We start from the raw sequence: 7354 nt of genomic DNA, 5'->3' as shown, positions 1-7354 counted from the left end.
AGAGAGCAGAATATGCAGAAGCCCAGAAGCATGAGGAGGTACAGTGCTCTTGGGGGGCTGCAAGTCACCTGTGAGGCTGGATTGTGGGGTCCCAGAAAGAAGTGGCAGGAGTTGAAGCTAGAAAGTTAGGAGCCATGCTGAGAAGGGCCTTATACACCGCCCTCTCAGCACAGCCTCAGGCCCTTCCTGTGTGTACCACCACATGCATGTGACACCTGCTCTTCAACCTCATAGCCATCTCCAGCCTCCCCCGTTCCACCAGCTCCTCCAGACCTTTCTGCCTCCAACCCCCCAACCTCCGCATTCTAGGCCACAGTTCACAGAGAACTGACCCCCAGTTCTCTCCCCTCTATGCTGGACAGTCTGCAATCTGCCTCCTCTGGTCCGAGCCCAAGCACTCTGTGGTACTGGAGAAAAATCACAATCTTACAGATTATCGCACAGGGAATGACAGGTGTCCTGTTTCATTCAGGCCCTCAATGGAAACTTTACTTGCCCCTGGTTAGCATCCTCCCCCAACCTCCTCACTGACCCGCCACTTCTCCCATTGTCTTCATGCCTCCCTGGGACAAAGGCTCTCGGGTCTAACACTGGGTAACTACTTACTAATTGTATGACCCTGAGCAAGTTGCTTAACTTCTCTAAGACCCAGTCTCTGTAGAGTGGTTGAGTTGACCACAGATGGCTGTCAACGCCTAGTATGGTATCTACTACTGTGTTTTGGACACTAGCAAGTGTCCAAAACACAGTAGCAAGTTGCTTAACTTCTCTAAGACCCAGTCTCTGTAGAGTGGTTGAGTTGACCACAGATGGCTGTCAACGCCTAGTATGGTATCAGATACATAGCAAGTGTCCAAAACACAGTAGCTATTGTCCTGATCTAGACCCTGGCCAAACTCCCTTCCCACCCTCTAGTCTCAGGCAACCACCCCACTCTCCTTGGTCCCCTCTCCGTGGGCACCTGCTCCACTAGTCTTCCCTTCTATAGTTTCTGTTTCCTCCACCCACTGGTCATTTCACCCCACATTCCACCCTTGATTATAACTATGGTCAAGTTTCTCAACTTGAAAACAAAACAAAAACATCTCCCCCTTGACTCTGCACCTGTATGTGGGTCCTGAGAGGAGCCCAAGACCTGAGCTGCTTCACCAATCTGTACCCATGCTCATCCCAAATGAAGCAGGGGCGGACGCGGCTGGGAGGGGACCCGTCAAGGTGACAGTGCGCCCTCAGCACCCCCTTGGGTGCTCCTCACTCCTCCTCCTTGTCTTCCCGTAATTGCTCCCACATACCTCCAGCATTACTCTCAGCACATTTTTTTATAATTACTGTACTTGTTTGTGTTTCTGTCTCTCCCACTAGATTAATACTCATTAAAGAGGCAGATTCCTAAGCTCCACCTCTTACTTTTGGAAATGACATCTCTGGGATAAAACCCAGAAATAGGCATTTTTAATGAGCCACCCACCCACTTAGAAAGTTCCCTAAAGTTTGGAAAGCAGTTGTGCTCTAGATTATGTAAACTCTTCAAGGATGGGGATTTAGCCTTCCTCATCATTGTGTACCCAGGATCTATCCCAGTGCCTGGCAAACAGAAGCACTTGATAATTGCTTGTTCAGTGAGTCAAGACTGACTCCTAGGGAGTCATGAACCTGGGAGCGGCTGGGTGGGGTTCCATCTGGTGTAACCACAGACAGAAACATCTATTTGATGGTTCTGGGGAGCCCTGTTGCTTTTGGAGGTCATCTCTGGGATAAATTAAGAGGCTTTTCAACTAGTCCTACTTCTATTTCTTATCTATTTAGTTTCTATGTATTGAGATTCTGTGTCAAATTTTCATTTTTACAAGAGTCTGCTGCTGAAAAGAAATAAGTTTGAAAATTGCTGTATCAGAATAGATTTTTAATTTAGGGAGAAAGTCAATCTTCCAGCAGGTAAGAAGTTTTGAAGAACTTTTGGATCTGTTTCTTTATTAATCTGATGTTTAATTGATCCCCAAATAGTGATGGTAAAGACTCAATTTACAGGCTCTTTACCCTGCCACGCTGGCAGAATGAGATGGTGGAAAGTCAGCAATTCTGAGCCTGTGCCACTAGCATCTAGATTTTCTGAGATCCTACGCATAGATTATTTGAATCTAAGGACATGTTCTCTAACTAAACTCAGAATTACCCTGAGCCTCAAAATAGCCAAGATGTACTAGCATATTATAAAAACAGAGTATGCTTTCTATGGTATAAAGTCTATATAATTAATTCCTCTTCCAAACACAATTTCTGAAGTAAGTCTCTCCAATACGTATTTTCAATTTTGTACCTTATTTCTGCTTCTGAGCACTTTAATTTCCTCCATTATAGCATATGTAGTTTTTCATCGGAAACCTAAGACACCATTTCCTTCCCAGCTTGGAAATCTTCTTTCCCCTGATGCCGTCTGGTATTACAGTAACGTATTCAAAAAATGGCTCATGACTAAGGGGTCTTGCGATAAATAAGATGATATAATTAGGGAAAATCTCAGAACTTTATGATTTATGTATACTCTATGGTCAACAATTTAAAAAATATTTGATCACTATCAAGTAAAGTAGTAATTAGGAATATTCTAAATGTTCTGCTATTGTCATTCGTAAAACTTGCATTGATGTACCTTGGTGTTGATATCATAATGCATTCTTTTCTTAAAAAATATATTTTATTGATTTTTTACAGAGAGGAAGGGAGACGGATAGAGAGAAACATCGATGAGAGAGAAACATCAACCAGCTGCCTCCTGCACACCCCCTACTGGGGATGTGCCCGCAATCAAGGTACATGCCCTTGACCAGAATCGAACCTGGGACCCTTCAGCCCACAGACTGACGCTCTATCCACTGAGCCAAACGGGTTAGGGCTCATAATGCATTCTTTATTTGTTAACATCTAAGTGGTATTAATCAGACATTGTGATTTTTTGAAAAAATACATTTCTCTATTGATCTCAGAGAGGAAGAGAGAAGGAGAGAGATAGAAACATCAATGATGAGAGAGAATCACCGACAGGCTGCCTCCTGCACGCCCTCCACTGGGGATGGAGCCCGCAACCCAGGCATGTGCCCCCAGCCGGAATTGAACCCGGGACCCCTCAGTCCGCAGGCCGACGATCCATCCACTGAGCCAAGCCGGCCAGGGCAGACATTGTGATTTTTTAAATAAGTATGTTTTTATTGATTTTTAGAGAGAGAGGAAGGAAGAGGGAACGAGAGGTAGAAACATCGATGGTAGGCTGCCTCCTGCGCACCCTCTACTGGGGATGGAGCCGGCAACCTGGGCATATGCCCTGAACTGGAATTGAATCATGACCTCCTGGTTCGTAGGTTGATGCTCAACCAGTGAGCCACACCGGCTGGGCAGACTGTGATTTTTTAGATTCTGTTACCTGAGGTACATTACTGGAACAGCATCACAAGCCCTGACCACGACTGGAAAATACCATGTCAGCCTCACCTTATAGAAAACAGGGCATCAGATTGTTACAGATGAACCGGGAACACTACCAACATCATTTAAAAAAACAACAAAACATTTTAAGGTTTTGAAATGCACAATACTTGGTTGTCTTAGAAATTTATAGATCTCTCCTGCCACCTAGTGGGAAAACATCAAGCACAGTTCTGCATGTGCTGTCTCAAGGTCCAATCCCCATAACACTTGCAAACTGTTATTTTTAAAATATTGTTTACTAAGTAATCTCTCTGCTAGGAAGTCATCCTCTGAATGGCTACTGGCACATGCGTATATATGCATCTATAAGAATTTAATTGTAGTGTCGGAAATAGAAGTAAATTGAAAGCAGTCTGAACCACCTTGGTTAGGAATTGCTATACCAAAGAATACAGTGGAGCTGATTAAAGAATGGGGTGGGACTATATGTTATTAACATACCAAAATATATGTTAATCAAGAAAGCAAGATGCATAAAGTAAAATTTTATTCCTGTAAAAATACATTTAACATACTTGCAAATACATATGTACAGATATAGAAAAAAAAACAACTACTTAGAGATACCTTATTATTATTATTATTTTTTTTAGAGATACCTTTAAGCAAGAATAAGTGAGAGACTTTTACTCTCTTGCAACTTTATACACTGCTACATTGATGGGAAAAAATGATCCCAGACTTTGTATATTAAACATTTTATTTATTTATTTATTCATTTATTTTTTAAATAACTACTACTTTCTTTTTTAAAAAAAATATTTTTATTGACTTCAGAGAGGAAGGGAGAGGGAGAGAGAGATAGAAACATCAATAATGCCCTAAATGGTTTGGCTCAGTGGGTAGAGCGTTGGCCTGCAAACTGAAGGGTCCCAGGTTCGATTCTGATCAAGGGCATGTACCTTGGTTGCAGGCACATCCCCAGTAGGGGGTGTGCAGGAGGCAGCTCATCGATGTTTCTAACTCTCTATCCCTCTCCCTTTCTCTCTGTAAAAAATCAATAAAATATCCTATGTAATAAAAGAGTAATATGCAAATTGACTGTCACTCCAAGATACAAGATGGCTGCCCCCATGTGGTCAAAGATGGCTGCCTCCATGTGGACACGAGATGGCCGCCACAAGATGGCCTGCAGGGGAGGGCAGTTGTGGGCAATTAGGGGTGACCAGGCCAGCAGAGGAGGGCAGTTGGCAGGGGGGAGCAGGCCTGCAGGGGAGGGCAGTTAAGGGTGACCGGGCCAGCAGGGGAGGACAGTTGAGGGTGACCAGGCCTGCAGGGGAGGACAGTTAGGGGTGACCAGACTGGCACGGGAGGGCAGTTAGGGGTGACCAGACTGGCACGGGAGGGCAGTTAGGGGTGACCAGGCCAGCAGGGGAGAGCAGTTAGGGGCAATCGGGCCAGCCAGGGAGCAGTTAGGCATCGATCAGGCTGGCAGGGGAGTGGTTAGGGGGTGATCAGACTGGCAGGCAGAAGTGGTTAGGGGCAATCAGGCAGAGGCAGGTGAGCGGTTTGGAGCCAGCATTCCTGGATTGTGAGAGGGATGTCCAACTGCCCATTTAGGCCTAAATGGGCGGTTGGACATCCCTCAAGGGGTCCCAGATTGGAGAGGATGCAGGCTGGGCTGAGAACCCCCTTTGCCACCCCCCCCCCCCGTATACGAATTTCGTGCACCGGGCCTCTAGTATTTTAAAAATAAAATAAAATACTTAAAAAAAACACATCAATGATGAGAGAGAATCATTGATCTGCTGCCTCCTGCATGCCCCCACTGGGGATCTAGCCCACAACCTGGGCATGTGCCCTTAACCAGAATCGAACCTGGGACTCTTCAGTCTGCAGGCTGACGCTCAATCCACTGAGCCAAACCAGCTAGGGCTAAACGTTTTATTTTTTCTTGATTATAAAACTAATGTGTATTTACTATTGGATATTTGGAAAATATAAATAAGCATAAGATTATTTTTTAAATTTATAATTTCAGCACTAAAATAGTCTCCTTTAATATTCTTAAATTTTATGTTTTCTTTGAATAGGTAATATGGTCACATGACTCAAAAAAGGTCAGCAATATGAAAAGTACATTCTGGGAAGTCTCAGATGATCCATGCCACCCTGCCTTCTGTAAGTAACGACTTTTATTAGCTTCTTGTATAGTCTATCAGCCATACCCTCAGCTCTTGGCAATCACTGATCAGCTTTATGTCTTTATGGCTTTGCCAATTTTGGGCATTCCATATAAATGGATTCATACAATATGTGGTCCTTTGTGACTGGCTTCTTTCATTTAACACAATGTTTTCAAAATTCGTCCATGTTGTAGCATGTATCAGTATTTTATTCCTTTTTAATATATATATATGTATTTTTTAAAATATATTTTATTGATTTTTTACAGAGAGGAAGAGAGAGGGATAGAGAGTCAGAAACATCGATGAGAGAGAAACATCAATCAGCTGCCTCTTGCACACCCCCCACTGGGGATGTGCCTGCAACCAAGGTACATGCCCTTGACCGGAATCGAACCTGGGACCCTTCAGTCTGCAGGCTGATGCTCTATCCACTGAGCCAAACCGGTTTCGGCTAATATATATATTTTTTATTTTTTCACTCTAGCCGGTTTGGCTCAGTGGAGAGAGCATTGGTCTACAGACTGAAGGGTCCTGGGTTTGATTCTGGTCAAGGGCACGTACGTTGGTTGCAGGTTCCCCGGCCCCGGTCAGGGTGCGTGCAGGAGGAAACCAATCAATATGTCTCTCTCACATCAATGTTTCTCTCTGTCTCTCCCTCCCCCTTCCACTCTCTCTAAAAATCAATGGAAAAATATCCTCAGGTGAGGACTAACAAAAAAAAATTTTTTTCAATTACAGTTGATGTACAATAATATATTAATTTCAAGCGTACCACCCAGTGATTAGACATTTATGTAACTTACAAAGTAATACCCCAATAAATCTAGTACCCATCTGATACCATACATAGTTATTACCATATTATTGACTATATTCCCTGTATTGTAATTTATATCCCCCATGACTATTTTGTAACTACCAACTTGTATTGCTTAATCCATTGCTTTTTCATGCATACCCAACCCCACAAGCCCCCTCCCCCCACCCATCATCTGTCAACTGTCAAAATGTGCTCTCTATCTATGAGACTGTCTCTGGTCTGCTGGTTTGTTTATTTTGTTTTCACATCTAGGTGAAATCATATGGTGTCCATCTTTCTCTGTCTGATTTAATTCGCTCAGCCCAATACCCTCTAGGTACATCCGTGTTGCTGCAGATGGCAAGATTTCATTCTTTCTTATGACTGAGTCATTTTCCATTGTATACAGGCACCGCTTCCTTATCCATATGTCTATTGGTGGACGTATAGGTTGCTTCCAATCTTGGCAATTGTAAATACTGCTGCAGTGAACATATGGATGCATGTCTTTCAAACTAACATTTCAGGTTTCTTTGGATAAATACCCAGAAGTGGAGTTGCTGGGTCCTTCTTTGTCTCTTGTTAGAGCCTTTGTTTTAAAGTGTATTTTTTTCTGGTATAAGTATTGGTACCCCAGCTTTTCTTTTGTTATTGTTTCCATTTTAATGAAATATCTTTTTTCAGTCCCTTTACTTTCAGTCTGTGTCTTTCAATCTGAAGTGAGTCTCTTGTAGACAGCATACGTAAGGGTCTTATTTTCGTATCCATTCAGCCACCATGTCTTTTGATTGAAGCATTTAATCCATTTGCATTGAAAGTAATTGTTAATAGAAAGTAATTTGTAGATATTTCCATTTTATTATTCATAGTTTTAATTTTTTCTTCTTTGTTTTTCTTGTCTGTGAAGCTCTTAATCTGTCTTTTAATTCTAAACAATAGCTTT

Source organism: Eptesicus fuscus, chromosome 12 (assembly GCF_027574615.1).
Source record: "Eptesicus fuscus isolate TK198812 chromosome 12, DD_ASM_mEF_20220401, whole genome shotgun sequence".
In the NCBI taxonomy this organism is placed as follows: Eukaryota; Metazoa; Chordata; class Mammalia; order Chiroptera; family Vespertilionidae; genus Eptesicus; species Eptesicus fuscus.
This window is presented reverse-complemented; position numbering follows the sequence as displayed.